This window comes from Dipteris shenzhenensis, chromosome 28 (genome assembly GCF_047967505.1).
Source record: "Dipteris shenzhenensis isolate YYH24624 ecotype China chromosome 28, Dip_SZ_1.0, whole genome shotgun sequence".
Classification (NCBI taxonomy): Eukaryota; Viridiplantae; Streptophyta; class Polypodiopsida; order Gleicheniales; family Dipteridaceae; genus Dipteris; species Dipteris shenzhenensis.
The window spans coordinates 9,449,669-9,470,118 of record NC_141623.1 but is presented as its reverse complement, the minus strand read 5'-3'; positions in this window follow the sequence as shown (position 1 = coordinate 9,470,118).

Below are 20,450 nucleotides of genomic sequence, written 5' to 3'. Positions count from 1 at the left end.
CTCAAAATCATCTATCCATTAAATCACATCTTTTTTAACACTACTAACTTCACAAACTCCTAGCTGAGTTATCCAAACTTGTAAGTACTTATCGGATGGGGGCGCCACTTTGCAACCAAGTCAATACCACCTAGGTTAAGGCATGTGCAAAGTATTGTGCCCATCGGATAGGCTTGCCATTGTCAATCAACCATTATACACTGTTTTTATCTTAGTGTGATGCACATCCATAAAAAAACACGCTCCTAGGTGTGTTATCCAAACAAGTACTTATCGGATGGGCACACCACATTGCATGTCACTCAATACCACCTAGGTTGAAGTGCATGTAAAATATTATGCCCATCGGATATGCTTTGTATGGTCGATCAAGAATTAAACATCGTTTTTGCCTTGGTGTCATGCACAACCTTCAAAAAACACAGTCCTAGGTATGTTATTCAAACAAGTACTTATCAGATGGGCCTGCAACTTTGCACGCAAGTTAACACCACTTAGTTTGAGGTGCATGCAAAATATTGTGCCCATCGGATATGCTTTGTATGGTCGATCAAGAATTAAACATCGTTTTTGCCTGTCATGCACAACCATAAAAAAACATGGTCCTAGGTTTGTTATTTGAACAAGTACTTATCAGATGGGGGTATCACTTTGCACACAAGTAAATACCCCTAGGTTGAGACACCTGCAAAGTATTGTGTCCATGGGATATCATTTGCATGGTCGATCATGCATTATACACTATTTTCCCCCTAGTGTTATGCACCACCATCAAAAAACATGGTCCTAGGTGTATTATTTTCTAACAAGTACTTATCGAATGGGGGCACCAGTTTGCCTGCAAGTCAATAACACCTAGATTGAAGTGCGTTCAAAGTATTGTATCCATCAGATATGATTTGCATGGTCGATCATGCATTTACACTGTTTTTCCTCTAGCATTATGCAAGGGGACGAGCATTTTTCGAGCGAAATCTTCTGAGCGTCCGAGCGAAGGGAAAAAAAAGCTTCCAACTATGCAAAAATATGACAAAAATGGATCAGAAGAAAACATAGTTTCACTTAGAAATATGAAAAGTATTATAGGAATGTCTATTTTATACACGAATATTTATTTGAATCTTTGGGAATGGTGAGAACATAATGGGATGGCTTTTGAAGAAACCCACATGTAGATTACCTTATGATCCTTCTTACAACTTTTTACTTAATAGGGGGTGACATTGAAAAACCTCTCTCAACCTATCTTCATGAAAGGGTTTCTCCAAAGAAAACTCATTGAAGCAAGCCATCAAGATAGTTTCGCCAGCGAAACCCCTTTGAACAAGGTCTTTTAAGGTAGTTTCGCTGGCGAAACTACCTTGGACAGCACTTTTAAAAGTGACATAACTTTCACATCCAATGTCCAAATATAGTCATTCAACCACTCAAATTGATCGGAAAACCCCATTCGAGCACATCTATGGGGTTATATTTTGGAAAAACTTGCATATATAGTATTAAATATTACATGTATTTTATGAGAGTGATATATAAGCCCAAGTTAATACTTATTTACAGTAATTTAAACTTCTGTAGAAACATGTCCATAAATATCTTGTTATTAATACTATAAAAACACTTGAAAGATATTGCCTTATGATATAAATGTGTTTAATAAGTAATTATTTATGTATAATATTATTATATCGAGAGTGATTATGAGGGACGTTTCTTAAATGAATTATTTTTCAATACTTTTTTAAGGTAATAACAAGGGTACAAAGGGATGTCTATGAAAAAGAAGATTTATGTTATGTAAAAATGAATGAGTGACTAGTTTGTATATTTTTATGATAAAGGGATCTAGTTCTAATGAAAATAAAAGTGTAAAAACCATGTTTCCTAAAGAAATACTATTTTTAAAATCTCTTGAAAAACACACTCGTATAAACCTGCTCATAGGTTTTTGCTCGTAAAATTGACGCATCCTGCAATGCAACACTATCAAAAAATGCACTCCCAGGTGTGTTATTCAAACTAGTACTTGTGGGATGGGTGTGCCACTTTGCATGCAGGTCAATACCACTTGCATTGAGGCCCATACAAAGTATTTTGCCCATTGGATATGACTTTCATTATCAATCAAGAATTAAACACCATTTTTGCCTTAGTGTAATGCACAAGCATCAAAAAACACTGTCGTAGGTGTGTTATTCCAACAAGTACTTATCGAATTGGCATGCCACATTGCATGCAACTCAATATCACCTAGGTTGAGGTGCATTCAAAGTATTGTGCCCGCCATTGGATATGCTTGGAATGGTCAATCATGCATTATGCACCATTTTCCCCCTAGTGTTATGCACAATCGTAAAAAATGCACTCCTAGGTGTGTTATGTGAAAAAGTACTCATGGGATGGCCATGCCACTTTGCATGTAAGTAAATACCACCTAGGTTCAGACACATGAAAAGTATTATGCCCATCAGATAGGCTTTGCATTGTCGATCAAGCATTAAATACCGTTGTTATTGTCTCAGTGCAATGCACATGGCTAAAAAAACATGCTCCTAGATGTGTTATCCGAACAAGTACTTAATGGATGGGTGTGCCACATTGCATGCAACTGACTACCACCTAGGTTGAGGTGCCTGTGGATTATTGTGCCCATTGTATATACTTTGCATGGTCAATCAAGCATTATACACCATATCCCCCTAGTGTTATGCACAACTATCAAAAAACACACTCCTAGGTGTTTTATTGAAACAAATACTGGCACAATGTAATTGTTAATCATCGACACATCATAGTTTTATTTTTTTCATCTCATTATTGTAAATCCTTATTGGCTATTACTTTCTAGTTTATGTATATATATCGAGCCTTGTAAATCCTTTGACGCTATTTTTTATCATCCATTCAAAGATTTTGTTAAATGGATACACACATAATTGTATCAGTGGATGCATTATAGCTTGGGCACATTACAGTATGATGGGTAGAATGCATTTTCTTTCAGCTTGAGCATATTATAGTATGATGGGCAAAATATATTATCTTTCAGTTTGTACTTTAAAGCCTTATTGGCTATTTTATTGAAGCATTTCATGTAGGATTTTCAATTATTATGGAGCACTCTCAAGATATTAGAACTATGGTCTCTAGCACCACCTTACATTTCAATTGGAAAGACTATGCCCCTGATAACTTTGAAGGGAAGTGGACTCACATGCACATGGGAACTCAGGGGGGTCACTATGTATAAACCCTCTATATCACGTGCGTTCAAGGCCTATATTTAAAATCCCTTATCTGTAAATTTTTTCATTAATAAAATGTACCCCTTTTCTATACAAATCTGTAAATTTTTTCCAAAACTATTTTAAATAGTCCCTTATGTATATTTATTTCTGTAATAAAAAATATCCTTCTGTTGAACTCACGTGACATATGATGAGTGACCCCCCCGAGCATGGGAACAAAAGTTTGGTTTCTCATTTGAAGAAAAACTATAGATATTTTTGTGAAGTGTTCGCAAACTAATATTGGGGGCTATCATTTGATCTTATCAAGAGGTCTAAACAAGTTTGCAATGCCACCTTTACAAGTCAAACTTTATAGAATTACATACTCCATTACAGACTCTCATGGATGAATGAAGTATATTTCAAAGTGCAGAGGCAAGTAGGTTGCGTCAAAAGATTATGGTTGAGTACTTTAAGACATCACCACTCAAGATAGACCATGAATCCAGTCAAGAGCAAGGAGGTCACAAGCAAGATGAGAGGGATGCTCATCTTTCCATATTATGAGGAGTAAGTTACACCACAACCTCATATTTACTTTTGCGAGAGGTAAGATGTAGTCAAATAATAAATAGGAAATCTATGAAGCATTTCCTTTTTGTATGTAATTGAAGATTTTAAGCCTTTTATTTCACCTTTAGATTTCTCGTTGAATTCTTTTATAGGAGCTCATACTGGATCCATTTCTTTGCTCAAAATTGAACTTAAGAGACATTAAGGTTCTTAGGGTTCCCATGTTGTATCATGAGAATAGTGTTTCCATTGCATCACTCGTTTTTCATCCTTTAAGATAAAGCAAAAGTCGTGTGGAGCACTATGACCAATCAAGGCATCACCACCTTTTTGTATGAAAAGTATAATACAACTCTTCCAATGATACATCCTTTCAAACATGGAGCATATTGTACCTTCCTTGTGGCCACCAGCTTTCCTCCCACATTTTCTTATCAAGTCATTCACATCTCCATGTCCTTGTGTTTTAGCTCTCTTGAGACTGTGCTAAAAACCTGGTCAGTATCCTCATGTGTGTGTCCAACCAACTAAAACTTAACTCCAATCTCATTGAAGATTCGATGAGCAATTAGTATTGAGCAAAATGCAAAAAATGCAAAAAAGAGTACATTCTTATTCTCTCATCTGCAATTGTCTTCCTGTATTCTCAAATTTGCTGGTAGGTGATCTTTTTTTGCATGTACTATGCCCATCATTTGATGTCTTTGAAAATGAGTTTGATTTGCTACTCCCACGTCCATATGGTGGACCAAGGAAGAGAGATTCTATGCCAGAAGTAGACATAAACATCCACTATTTTGTTGCAGTTCGACCATCGAACAATGAGGATGAGAATGTTAAGTTTTGGGTTACAAAAGTGGTGGACGTGAGCACGGATGATGAGGGAAAAGTTGCAACATTTATAGCACTATGATATGAGCCAAGTGGTAGGAAGGAGAACTAGGATAACAATACATTGTATATTGGCTATTTGAAAAAGGAACAGGTTCCAAACCATGAAGCAATTTTAGAGCTTTCCACAAAGACAGTCATAGTATCCTGGAAATCAAGGACAAAGAAAACAAGGAAGCACATGGGATATGATGTAGAAGCAAAAATAAGAATACCGCTACCCATTATTTTGCACATTACAGAGTTTTTGAAGATGCTCGATAAGGAGGAAGTAGAAGGAGATAATGCAAATGAAGAATTCCCATGACAATACCATTCAAGCATCAATAAAGACTCTAGATGATGGTCTTCTAACAAGATTGAATGAGGAGGAGATGTTGATCAAGAGGGAAGTAGATTAGGTGAGGACATTGAGGGAAGTAGATTAGGAGAGGAAAACATCGATTAGGAGGAGAAGAGGATAGGAAAGTGAGAATCAGAATGAGAAGGATTCAAATTTCTAAAGAGTTTAGTAGAAAATTTGCCCAAGAGATTTAAATTTGAAGTGTAAACAAAAAAAGCAGAAGGATTTGAATTTCAAGTACAAATAAAAGAGCCGACAGTCTCCTAAACAAAATAGCCAACATTCTCCTAAACATTTTTCCATCCTATATTCTTTCATCCGCTGAACACGCACGACATTCTCTTTCCCAAAATATCTCCTACTGACAATAGTACACTGGTAAGATCTATCTCTCCCACACTCTTTCTTTCTTGTATTTTGTAATAGTATGACACTTCTACCTTGCTCACATCCCAACTTCTTTCCACCTCCTTCTCTCCCTCCACTACCTGTCACAGAATGTCCCACATGCATCTCTCACATCCACCACCCAAATGTCCGTCATGCGCTCCCTGAATTTCTGTCATCATCGTCGTTCATCTGTCGCCCGTTTGCCCGATCGTCCATCTGTCATTGCCATTGCCAGTCTCCCCATCGTTGCTCCCTGCCCACTCCCCATGCCATCGCTCCCCCCACCATCCATCACTCATTCACCCATCCCTGCCGTCCATCACCCAAATGTCTGTCCATTAAGTTCACTTGCCCCCACCCGTCCGTTGCCATTTTGCCCATAGTCCATCGCCCGTTTGCTAACAGTTCATCGCCCACCTACCATCCATTCACCAACTGTCCATTCATCCACTATTTGTCCCCACAGTCCATTGCCCACCTGTTGTTAAGGGTAGAGGTATTCCGACCTTCCGTTATTCCCTAATGGCCGCGGCCATTAGGGAATAAGAGGAGGGGGGGGTTATCACCCTCTGCCTATTCCTTGGTGTTTGCAACCGCCAGGAAATAAGGGAAGGGGGATGCAAATCCCTCCTTTTGTCACGTCCCCTTCCCTTTCGTCGCTCCTTACCTCATGTCCCTTTTCCTCCCATCGCCCCTTAAGTCGCACCTTGCCCCTTTTCCTCCCGTAGTCCCTTCTGTAGTACCTCCTTCCATCTCACCTCTCCTTCTATTGCCTCTTTCTTTGCGTTTTTCTTTTCGTACCCCCTTCCATCTGTCCTCATTTTCGTACCTTCTTCTGTCCTCTTCCGTACGTCTTTCCCTTCCCCTTTCAATCGCCCTCTCTCCTTCTGTCACCCTCCCTCCCCCTACTCTTCTCTTTCTTCCCCTCCTCTCTTCCATCCCCTCTCTTCTCTTTTCCTACCATCCCTGCTACTTCCGTCGGCCATGGCCTCCCTCTCCTTCCCAAAAGGATTCTTTTCTCCTCTCTCTTCTCTCTCAATTTCTCTATCTTAAATATTTAAGAAAAAGAAACATGAATATAAATTCTTCATGCCTTGGCTAAGCTCGCTGAAGGTTTTGTAGATAGGATCTAGACTCTTCTTGATTCTTCCTCTTGCTCCTTCTTGCTCCAATTGATTGAGATAAGAATGAATGAAGGGAAGAAGACCTTTTTATACTTTGTTAGGGAAAATTAAGGTTTTTCTTTTATACCCTTCTCTTTCCTTTTTCCTTTTCTTTCTTTTCACTAGTCTTTTTTCTTTTCCTTTCCTTTCACCCTTCTCTTTCTTACTAAGTGCAATTGTTTTTAGAGCAATTATACTGAATTGTTTTCATAATAAACACGCTCTTTTTGAAACTATTAACCTCCCAAATAGCTTTCTAATGTCACCCTTCTCTTTCTTTTGATTGACAAATATCCTACTAAGCGCAATTGTTTTTGTAATAATTAGACTCAATTTTTTTCATAATAAACACAAGTTTTTTTAAACTACTTACCTCACAAATAATTTTCTAACTCAAAATCATCTATCCATTAAATCACATCTTTTTTAACACTACTAACTTCACAAACTCCTAGCTGAGTTATCCAAACTTGTAAGTACTTATCGGATGGGGGCGCCACTTTGCAACCAAGTCAATACCACCTAGGTTAAGGCATGTGCAAAGTATTGTGCCCATCGGATAGGCTTGCCATTGTCAATCAACCATTATACACCGTTTTTATCTTAGTGTGATGCACATCCATAAAAAAACACGCTCCTAGGTGTGTTATCCAAACAAGTACTTATCAGATGGGCACGCCACATTGCATGTAACTCAATACCACCTAGGTTGAAGTGCATGTAAAATATTATGCCCATCGGATATGCTTTGTATGGTCGATCAAGAATTAAACATCGTTTTTGCCTTGGTGTCATGCACAACCTTCAAAAAACACAGTCCTAGGTATGTTATTCAAACAAGTACTTATCAGATGGGCCTGCAACTTTGCACGCAAGTTAACACCACTTAGTTTGAGGTGCATGCAAAATATTGTGCCCATCGGATATGCTTTGTATGGTCGATCAAGAATTAAACATCGTTTTTGCCTGTCATGCACAACCATAAAAAAACATGGTCCTAGGTTTGTTATTTGAACAAGTACTTATCAGATGGGGGTATCACTTTGCACACAAGTAAATACCCCTAGGTTGAGACACCTGCAAAGTATTGTGTCCATGGGATATCATTTGCATGGTCGATCACGCATTATACACTATTTTCCCCCTAGTGTTATGCACCACCATCAAAAAACATGGTCGTAGGTGTATTATTTTCTAACAAGTACTTATCGGATGGGGGCACCAGTTTGCCTGCAAGTCAATAACACCTAGATTGAAGTGCGTTCAAAGTATTGTATCCATCAGATATGATTTGCATGGTCGATCATGCATTTACACTGTTTTTCCTCTAGCATTATGCAAGGGGACGAGCATTTTTCGAGCGAAATCTTCCGAGCGTCCGAGCGAAGGGAAAAAAAAGCTTCCAACTATGCAAAAATATGACAAAAATGGATCAGAAGAAAACATAGTTTCACTTAGAAATATGAAAAGTATTATAGGAATGTCTATTTTATACACGAATATTTATTTGAATCTTTGGGAATGGTGAGAACATAATGGGATGGCTTTTGAAGAAACCCACATGTAGATTACCTTATGATCCTTCTTACAACTTTTTACTTAATAGGGGGTGACATTGAAAAACCTCTCTCAACCTATCTTCATGAAAGGGTTTCTCCAAAGAAAACTCATTGAAGCAAGCCATCAAGATAGTTTCGCCAGCGAAACCCCTTTGAACAAGGTCTTTTAAGGTAGTTTCGCTGGCGAAACTACCTTGGACAGCACTTTTAAAAGTGACATAACTTTCACATCCAATGTCCAAATATAGTCATTCAACCACTCAAATTGATCGGAAAACCCCATTCGAGCACATCTATGGGGTTATATTTTGGAAAAACTTGCATATATAGTATTAAATATTACATGTATTTTATGAGAGTGATATATAAGCCCAAGTTAATACTTATTTACAGTAATTTAAACTTCTGTAGAAACATGTCCATAAATATCTTGTTATTAATACTATAAAAACACTTGAAAGATATTGCCTTATGATATAAATGTGTTTAATAAGTAATTATTTATGTATAATATTATTATATCGAGAGTGATTATGAGGGACGTTTCTTAAATGAATTATTTTTCAATACTTTTTTAAGGTAATAACAAGGGTACAAAGGGATGTCTATGAAAAAGAAGATTTATGTTATGTAAAAATGAATGAGTGACTAGTCTGTATATTTTTATGATAAAGGGATCTAGTTCTAATGAAAATAAAAGTGTAAAAACCATGTTTCCTAAAGAAATACTATTTTTAACATCTCTTGAAAAATACGCTCGTATAAACCTGCTCATAGGTTTTTGCTCGTAAAATTGGCGCATCCTGCAATGCAACACTATCAAAAAATGCACTCCCAGGTGTGTTATTCAAACTAGTACTTGTGGGATGGGTGTGCCACTTTGCATGCAGGTCAATACCACTTGCATTGAGGCCCATACAAAGTATTTTGCCCATTGGATATGACTTTCATTATCAATCAAGAATTAAACACCATTTTTGCCTTAGTGTAATGCACAAGCATCAAAAAACATTGTCGTAGGTGTGTTATTCCAACAAGTACTTATCGAATTGGCATGCCACATTGCATGCAACTCAATACCACCTAGGTTGAGGTGCATTCAAAGTATTGTGCCCGCCATTGGATATGCTTGGAATGGTCAATCATGCATTATGCACCATTTTCCCCCTAGTGTTATGCACAATCGTAAAAAATGCACTCCTAGGTGTGTTATGTGAAAAAGTACTCATGGGATGGCCATGCCACTTTGCATGTAAGTAAATACCACCTAGGTTCAGACACATGAAAAGTATTATGCCCATCAGATAGGCTTTGCATTGTCGATCAAGCATTAAATACCGTTGTTATTGTCTCAGTGTAATGCACATGGCTAAAAAAACATGCTCCTAGATGTGTTATCCGAACAAGTACTTAATGGATGGGTGTGCCACATTGCATGCAACTGACTACCACCTAGGTTGAGGTGCCTGTGGATTATTGTGCCCATTGTATATACTTTGCATGGTCAATCAAGCATTATACACCATATCCCCCTAGTGTTATGCACAACTATCAAAAAACACACTCCTAGGTGTTTTATTGAAACAAGTACTGGCACAATGTAATTGTTAATCATCGATACATCATAGTTTTATTTTTTTCATCTCATTATTGTAAATCCTTATTGGCTATTACTTTCTAGTTTATGTATATATATCGAGCCTTGTAAATCCTTTAACGCTATTTTTTATCATCCATTCAAAGATTTTGTTAAATGGATACACACATAATTGTATCAGTGGATGCATTATAGCTTGGGCACATTACAGTATGATGGGCAGAATGCATTTTCTTTCAGCTTGAGCATATTATAGTATGATGGGCAAAATATATTATCTTTCAGTTTGTACTTTAAAGCCTTATTGGCTATTTTATTGAAGCATTTCATGTAGGATTTTCAATTATTATGGAGCACTCTCAAGATATTAGAGCTATGGTCTCTAGCACCACCTTACATTTCAATTGGAAAGAGTATGCCCCTGATAACTTTGAAGGGAAGTGGACTCACATGCACATGGGAAGAAAAGTTTGGTTTCTCATTGGAAGAAAAACTATAGATATTTTTGTGAAGTGTTCGCAAACTAATATTGGGGGCTATCATTTGATCTTATCAAGAGGTCTAAACAAGTTTGCAATTCCACCTTTACAAGTCAAACTTTATAGAATTACATACTCCATTACAGACTCTCATGGATGAATGAAGTATATTTCAGAGTGCAGAGGCAAGTAGGTTGCGTCAAAAGATTATGGTTGAGTACTTTAAGACATCACCACTCAAGATAGACCATGAATCCAGTCAAGAGCAAGGAGGTCACAAGCAAGATGAGAGGGATGCTCATCTTTCCATATTATGAGGAGTAAGTTACACCACAACCTCATATTTACTTTTGCGAGAGGTAAGATGTAGTCAAATAATAAATAGGAAATCTATGAAGCATTTCCTCTTTGTATGTAATTGAAGATTTTAAGCCTTCTATTTCACCTTTAGATTTCTCGTGGAATTCTTTTATAGGAGCTCATACTGGATCCATTTCTTTGCTCAAAATTGAACTTAAGAGACATTAAGGTTCTTAGGGTTCCCATGTTGTATCATGAGAATAGTGTTTCCATTGCATCACTCGTTTTTCATCCTTTAAGATAAAGCAAAAGTCATGTGGAGCACTATGACCAATCAAGGCATCACCACCTTTTTGTATGAAAGGTATAATACAGCTCTTCCAATGATACATCCTTTCAAACATGGAGCATATTGTACCTTCCTTGTGGCCACCAACTTTCCTCCCACATTTTCTTATCAAGTCATTCATCATCTCCATGTCCTTGTGTTTTAGCTCTCTTGAGACTGTGCTAAAAACCTGGTCGGTATCCTCGTGTGTGTCCAACCAACTAAAACTTAACTCCAATCTCATTGAAGATTCGATGAGCAATTAGTATTGAGCAAAATGCAAAAAATGCAAAAAAGAGTACATTCTTATTCTCTCATCTGCAATTGTCTTCCTGTATTCTCAAATTTGCTGGTAGGTGATCTTTTTTTGCATGTACTATGCCCATCATTTGATGTCTTTGAAAATGAGTTTGATTTGCTACTCCCACGTCCATATGGTGGACCAAGGAAGAGAGATTCTATGCCAGAAGTAGACATAGACATCCACTATTTTGTTGCAGTTCGACCATCGAACAATGAGGATGAGAATGTTAAGTTTTGGGTTACAAAAGTGGTGGACGTGAGCACGGATGATGAGGGAAAAGTTGCAACATTTATAGCACTATGATATGAGCCAAGTGGTAGGAAGGAGAACTAGGATAACAATACATTGTATATTGGCTATTTGAAAAAGGAACAGGTTCCAAACCATGAAGCAATTTTAAAGCTTTCCACAAAGACAGTCATAGTATCCTGGAAATCAAGGACAAAGAAAACAAGGAAGCACATGGGATATGATGTAGAAGCAAAAATAAGAATACTGCTACCCATTATTTTGCACATTACAGAGTTTTTGAAGATGCTCGATAAGGAGGAAGTAGAAGGAGATAATGCAAATGAAGAATTCCCATGACAATACCATTCAAGCATCAATAAAGACTCTAGATGATGGTCTTCTAACAAGATTGAATGAGGATGGCATCCAAGCAACAAGTGACGATGAATCAGATATTCAAACAAACAAGTTGCCCATTTGTACTTAACATATCTGTCAAGGAAGAATTGAGTTATTGAAAAGGCTGTGTGTTAGACTCCTTTTTACAAAGACTCATGGAGAGCAATAATTCTTGTAAACATATGACAATGTAAAATTGCAAACATAGCTATTGCTATTTTCGAAGCAAATTTAAGGAGTCTTTTGTTGAGAGATCACGCTCAACATCATGGGATCATATGTGTATAGCGCCATCATGTGATAATATGTGCATAGGACTAACCCAATAGAGTGCTATAAAGGAAAGGGTTAGATTTCCTAACCATAACCCTAAATGGGTTTGTATATATTCTACATTTTCAACTAAATATAGTATATAGTTAGTCATTTGTGGTGTGCTCTCTAGCTATGCCCTCTCTCATCATCTCCACTCTTCTCCGAGCTCCCCTCTTCATATTTTGTCATGGTATCAGGTTATGGTTCTACCTTTCACTGTGAGGCGCCATCTTTCTTGTGAGAGTGATTGAGAGATTGAGTGTTCATCTTTCATTTTGTGATGAAATATTTTCATTGAGTGAGAAATTCCTCTCATGTCAGAGAATTTTCGTATGTATATTGTGAGAGGATTCTTTTGAGAAGTTTTCATTCATTCTGCTTTGAAAGATTTGCTTCTTCTTCATTGAGAGAAAGAGAGATCTGAGATACATCTCTTCTATTGAGAGATTGTGTGAAAGAGAGAGATTTCTTACAACCATTTCGGAACACGTATTTCATTAATTTTGGACTTTTTGTGTTGTTTTTGGACGAAGCCCAAAAATCCTTCCCAAATGAAAACTTTACTTTGTGAAAATATCCTTCCCAAATCAAAATTTTACTTTCTGAAAATATTCTTCCCGAATCAAAAGTTCACTTTGTGGCACTATCATATTCACATAAAAATATTGTTTTTTCAATCAATACTTTTACACCAACATGCAAGAATTTGAAATAATCCTATATTAGAAATTCTAGCTATATCTAAGTTATTTGTTAATTTAATTATTTTTAATATTTTTCCTTGACGTGATAAATTTATAAATCCATGAAAGGAGACTTAAATATTTCATGAAAATAACATTGTCACTCGCAATATGCACAAAATTTTTAAAACTTTTAATAAATAGAAAAAAGACATGATGCCATAAGACCCAAGTTTTGTATTGAACCAAAGGTATAATAGCAATTATAGCTATTATTATATGATTACATTGAGAGACGTTGCTCTCAGCTAGAGTCTTTATATCCAAAATGATATAGATTGAACATATGTTTACAACTTAAATTGTTGCTCTTAAAGAGCCTCAATTCGTGCCATCTGCACAATTTGACTCCCCATTGTCTTATTGCTCAATGTCATGACAGTCCCTTGCCAGGTGCCATCTGCATAATTTGACTCCCACCTGTCTTGCCCCTTGGGTGCATTGACTCCCCATTATCTTATTGCTCAATGCGATAGTCCCTTGCCAGGTGCCATCTGCATTAACTCCCTATTGTCTTGCCAAGCCTTGACCCTTGGGTGACATCCAGTGCAAAATACAGGTGCCATCTACATTAACTCCCACAAGTTATCTTGCCAAGACTTGCCCCTTGGGTGCATTGACTCCCCATTGTCTTATTGCTCAATGTGATAGTCCCTTGCCAGGTGCCATCTACATTAACTCCCTATTGTCTTGGCAAGCCTTAACCCTTGGGTGACATCTAGTGCATATTTTGACTCTCATTTGACATATCAGGTGATGACTCTGATTATAATTGTCTTGGATTGGCCTCTTGCCTAGTACCCAAATAAAGTCCTTCAATGGACTTCAATACAAAGCTTCAATCATGGACATTCTTCATTTTCATTGTCTCCTTCTACTTCCTCCATGGCGAGCATCCTTAAAAATTCATGTATATGCAAAATAGTTTGCTGTGTATTTTTATTTTTCCTTCTACCTCATATCCCATGCGCTTCTTTGATTTCTTTGCCCTTGAATGCCAAGACACTATGATTGTCTCTGTCAAAACTTGAGAGACCGCTTCATCATTTGGGACCCACTCCTTCAGTATATAATTAGTATACAATGTATTGTTATCCATATTCTCCTTCCTGCCCTTTGGCTCATACCATACCGCTGTAAATGTTGTAGCTCTCCCTTGGTCATCTCTTTACACATCAACTACTTTTGCAACCCAAAACTTCACATTCTCATATTCATCATCCGATGGCTGAACCAGAACAAAACAATCGACCTCTATATCTACTTGTGGCATAAACTCTCTCTTCTTCGGTCCACAATATGGATGTGGGAGTAATGGTACAAATTCATTTTCAAAGACTGGAGCTGGGTGCAAATCGTTATGAGCATTTGGCCAAAATATATTGCATTCTTCCTTCACATCCTTTGAGCCTCGCATTCTCTCAAGGTCCTTTATTAAATTTCGTGTCTTGTTAATTACAATGGTAGTGTGTTCTCTCCAAGTAGGCTTCGAATCAGGATATCTTCGGAGCATTTCCTCTTTGTATGTAATAAATGCTTTTAATCCTTCTATTTCACAGTTAGACCTCTCATGGAATTCTTGTATAGGAGCCCATGTTGGATACCTTTCCTTGCTGGGAATTGAAGTTAAGAGACTATAAGGTTCTTCAGGTTCCCATTTTGTATCATGAGAATACTGTTGCCATTGCATTATGGGTTTTTCATCTTTTAAAAAAAAACGAAAGTAGTGTGGATTGGTATGACCTGTCAATGCATCACCACCCGTTTGTATGAAAGGTAGAATGAAGCTCTTCCAATCATACATTCTTTCGAGCCTCTCACATACTGTACTTTCCTTATGACCACCAACTTGCATGCCACATCTTCTTACCAAGTCATCTATTGTCTCCACATCCTTGCATTTAAGCTCCCTTGAAACTGTGCTAAAAATGTGATCGATATCCTCATGTGTATGCCCAGCATACAAAAATCCATATTTGACCTCATTGAAGATTCAATGAGCAACTAGCATGGAGCAGAATGCAAACATGAGTACATTCTTATTTTCTCGCTAGCAATTATCAGCTTGTATTCTCAAAGTCGGTGGTAGGTGACCTTTTTCTGCATTTGTGAATTGCCTTCATAATAGATGTTACAACTTGATTGCTATCATGTAGATGCAAGGAATCAATCCATATATCTGCAAAGAACTTAATTCCATGCACTAACACTCCACATAGATGTGTCTTTAGAAAGTGCTTTCCTTGTAATTTAGATGGAGTGGCAACAAAACGAGGCAATGTTGCCAGTATTCTGATCCATGCCATCTACAATAAGGCACATGTAGTCATCGTGATGCGAAATAGCTTGCTCCTTCCAAAATGCATATTTTTGTCTGGAATGTCGAATAAGGTCATGATGAGATTTTCGGTTTTTTTTGTATAATTCCCTTTGATTTGGACATGTTGCACTCTCAATTGCTCGCTTTAAATCATCACAGACATTGCACTTTGACATTTTTTGCCTCCTTGGGAATTTAACATATCCAAAGTTCTTCTTCCAATGAGTATACAAAGTATGAGAAGAAGCTATGGCATCCCCTCTTTGCCTTTGCTTTTCTACAATAGAGTCAAATACTTCGAGCTTTGTCAAGCCCATTGGAAGGTGCATTTCAGTGATCGCGTCACTGTTAGGGAGTTTGGTAGATATATGGGGTTGAGGTAAAGCATTTTCATGTATGAAATCTTGCAAAATTGCTACTGCCCTGACAGTTGAGATTCTTGATTTGGACCTTCCTCTATAATCGTGAATGCTAAATTTTTTGCCGCCCTTTGCCTTGGTGACTAAATCCCAATATGTACCATGGGATAATCCAGTAATATTGCGATATGGCTTATTGCAAATCCTTTTTCCATTTACGAGAGGTTTTACCTTTTGTCTTGAACTTAGCCTTTTATTGCCATTCTGAAGAAAGCAAGAGAGACTTGTGAGAAGGTATTCATTTCTTTCGCTTCCTCTTCTTTGCCACACGTGTCCTCTACATTCCTTGATGTTTGCAAGATCAAAGAAGCGCATACATCTTCGCTTGCAACATAGATATCCCAATGCATTTAACATGTTCTCCTCCTTCATTACTCTCTTCCTCTTTGGTTGCTTTTATAGATCTGCCTGGATTCGCTTTCTCTTCATGCATATGTATGACCGTTTTTGTTCCTCGTGCACGTTGTTATCTGTATTTATGCACTTCTTCTCCTCACATTTGTTTGTAACCAAGCATCCATGATTGGTCGTTGCATCCTTGGCCATATCACAATCAAAGTTGAATATTGAATAATCCTCTGTTGATCTCATCCTCGTTTTTAACATACTCTTAGGACCATTTAATGAATTCAATATTCTACTAGAGTATTGAGAACCTTGAAACTCTTCCACTCCTGAGAGAACATCACTCATTGGGACATCTTGCATGGCTTTCACAAATCCACAAGCTTGATTAACACCAAGTTTCTTAATATGCATGAACTCATCCACACTTGACAAGACATCGCTATTGAAACCTTTGCCCTTCTCACTGTGTAAGAATTCATCCACCCCAGATAAGGCTTCGCTTCTAAAATCATTTTGTTTCTCGGAACCAATGAACTCATCCACTCCAGATAAGATGTCACTTTTATAATTGAGTATATTGAAATCATCCACATTTGAAGTGATAGAGCCTGGCACATGGGCACGCTTTTTAGGTCCTTTGATATTATACTATACCTTGTCTTTATCATTGAAAACCACGTGCCTCTTTCTCATGTTTAAAAATTGCATGCTCCATCTCATATTCTTGCCTACCTCATAGTAGGGATCACATAAGGATGTTATGTTATCAACCATAACATCATCAGTGACTTCTAAAATCCTCATCTTTGCAAATGACCATTGCTCCACTTGTTCAAATCCCAATACTTCACCTTCTGCTACAGTCTTATTTGCAAATGATCTCATTTGTAAAATGTCCCCTATAGTAAAATCCAAGGTGGTGCACTTTGTATTCTTGATAATGTCTGTTGCGTAAGTCTCATCTTTGTCCCATGCTATAAATGATTTGTTGGATGTATTGTAGGGCATAACATCTCCAAGTGTTTCCATATCTCCACATTTATACTTTAGCTCAACATGTGCGCTAAGAATCTTTGATATAGTAACTGCCACCTTACCTTCGCCAAGTCTTCGAAAGTGGCAAACTGAATTGGGATCACTATCATGGATTGTAGCAAATGCAACTACTTCTCTTTTGCTACATAAAATCACATCCATCCCTGGAACAAAATCTATAGCCATCTCCTTTGTGAGAGTCCTTCGCAAGCAAGCTACAGTAGCAACAATTACATAAATATTAGTCTCTTTTTAATAATCTACTCATTTATTATAATTTTTAACTAGTACTTAATTTATTGGTGGGAGAAGTTATCCGATCAAGTACTCATCAGATGGACATGCGAAGTTATCCTTTGCATGGTTGATCGACCATTAAATACTATTTTTGCTCTAGTGTCATGCACATCTGTAAAAAAACATGCTACTAGGTATGTTATCCAATCAAGTACTTATGGGATGGGCGTGCCACTTTGTATGTAAGTCAATTCCACCTAGTTGAAGGTGTGTGCAAAGTATTATGCCCACCAAATATGCTTTGCATTGTCGATCAAGCAGAAAACACCGTTTTTGGCTTAGTGTCATGCACAACCATGAAAAAACACGATCCTAAGTGTGTTAATCAAACAAGTACTTATTGGATGGGGGCTCCACTTTTCACGCAAGTCCGTTTCAACTAGGTTGACATGCGTGCAAAGTATTGTCACCATCGGATATGCTCTACATGGTCGATTACGCATTATACAACGTTCTTCCCATAGTGATATGCACATCTGCAAAAAAACACGCCCTTAGGTATGTTAGCTGACCAAGTACTTATCGGATGGGTGTGCCTCTTTGAGAAAATTTCAATACCACCTAGGTTAAGGCATAGGAAAAGTATTGTTCCCATCGAATATGCTTTGCATGGTCTATCGAGCATTAAATACCATTTTTGCCGTAGTGTCATGCACATCCGTAAAAAAACACGCTACTAGGTGTGTTCTCCAATCAAGTACTTATGCGATGGGAATGCCACTTTGCATGTAAGTCAATTCCACCTAGTTAAAGGTGTGTGCAAAGTATTGTGCCCATCAAATATGCTTTGCATTGTGGATCAAGCATAAAACACTGTTTTTGCCTTAGTGTCATGCACAACCATATAAAAACACAGCCCTAGGTGTGTTATTCCAACAAGTACTTATCGGATGGGGGCTCCACTTTGAACGCAAGACCGTTTCAACTATGTTGAGGTGCATGCAAAGTATTGTCACCATCGGATATGCTTTGCATGGTCGATCATGCATTATACACCATTTTTTCCCGAGTGATATGCACATCCGCAAAAAAACACGCCCTTAGGTGTGTTATCTGACCAAGTACTTATCGGATGGGTGTGCCTCTTTGAGAACATTCCAATACCACCTAGGTTAAGGCATAAAAAAAGTGTTGTGCCCATCGGATATCCTTTGCATCATCGATCGAGCAATAAATACTATTTTTGCTCTAGTGTCATGCACATCCGTAAAAAAACACGCTGCTAGGTATGTTATCCGATCAAGCACTTATGGGATGGGAGTGCCACTTTGCATGTAAGTCAATTTCACCTAGTTGAAGGTGTGTGCAAAGTATTGTGCCCATCGGATATGCTTTGCATTGTCGATCAAGCATAAAACAACGTTTTTGCCTTAGTGTCATGCACAACCATGAAAAAACACGGTCCTAGGTGTGTTAATCAAACAAGTACTTATCGGATGGGGGATCCACTTTGCACGCAAGTTCTTCTCAACTACCTTGAGGTGCGTGCAAAGTATTGTCACCATCAGATATGATTTGCATCGTCGATCACGCATTATACACCGTTTTTTCCCTAGTGATATACACATTCGCAAAAAAACACGCCCTTAGGTGTGTTATCTAACCAAGTACTTATCGAATGGGCGTGCATCTTTGAGATCATTTCAATACCACCTACGTTATGGTGTAGGAAAATTATTGTGCCCATCGGATATCCTTTGCATGGTCGATCGAGCATTAAATACTATTTTTCCTCTAGTGTCATGCACATCCGTAAAAAAAACACGCTGCTAGGTATGTTATCCGATCAAGCACTTATGGGATGGGTGTGCCACTTTGCATGTAAGTCAACTCCACCTAGTTGAAGTTGTGTGCAAAGTATTGTGCCCATCGGACATGCTTTGCATTGTCGATCAAGCATAAAACACCGTTTTTGCCTTAGTGTCATGCACAACCATGAAAAAACACGGTCCTATGTGTGTTAATCAAACCTTGAGTACTTATCGGATGGGGGCTCCACTTTGCACGCGAGTTCGTTTCAACTATGTTGAGGTGCAGGCAAAGTATTGTCACCATCGGATATGCTTTGCATGGTCAATCACGCATTATACACCGTTTTTTCCCTAGTGATATGCACATCCACAAAAAAACACGCCCTTAGGTGTGTTATCTGACCAAGTACTTATCGCATGGATGTGCCTCTTTGAGAACATTTCATTTGAGGCATAGGAAAAGTATTGTGCCCATCGGATATCCTTTGCATGGTCGATCGAGCATTAAATACTATTTTTGCTCTAGTGTCATGCACATCCGTAAAAAAACACGCTGCTAGGTATGTTATCCGATCAAGCACTTATGGGATGGGTGTGCCACTTTGCATGTAATTCAATTCTACCTAGTTGAAGGTGTGTGCAAAGTATTGTGCCCATTGGATATGCTTTGCATTGTCGATCAAGCATAAAACACCGTTTTTGCCTTAGTGTCATGCACAACTATGAAAAAACACGGTCCCAAGTGTGTTAATCAAACAAGTACTTATCGGATGGGGGCTCCAGTTTGCATGCAAGTCTGTTTCAACTAGGTTGAGATGCGTGCAAAGTATTGTCACCATCGGATATGCTTTGCATGGTCGATTACGCATTATACAACATTTTTCCCGTAGTGATATGCACATCCGCAAAAAAACATGCCCTTAGGTATGTTATCTGACCAAGTACTTATCAGATGGCTGTGCCTCTTTGAGAAGATTTCAATACCACCAGGTTAAGGTCTAGGAAAAGTATTGTGCCCATCAGATATGCTTTGCATGGTCGATCGAGCATTAAATACCATTTTTGCCTTAGTGTCATGCACATCCATAAAAAAACACGCTGCTAGGTGTCTTATCCAATCAAGTTTTTATGTGATGGGAATGCCACTTTTCATGTAAGTCAATTTCACCTAGTTGAAGGTTTGTGCAAAGTATTGTGCCCATCGGATATGCTTTGCATTGTCGATCAAGCATAAAACACCATTTTTGCCTTAGTATCATGCACAACCTTATAAAAACACGGCCGTAGGTGTGTTATTCAAAAAATTACTTATCGGATGGGGGCTTAACTTTGCACGCAAATTCATTTCAACTATGTTGAGGTGCGTGCAAAGTATTGTCACCATCAGATATGCTTTGCATGGTCAATCACACATTATACACCATTTTTTCCCTAG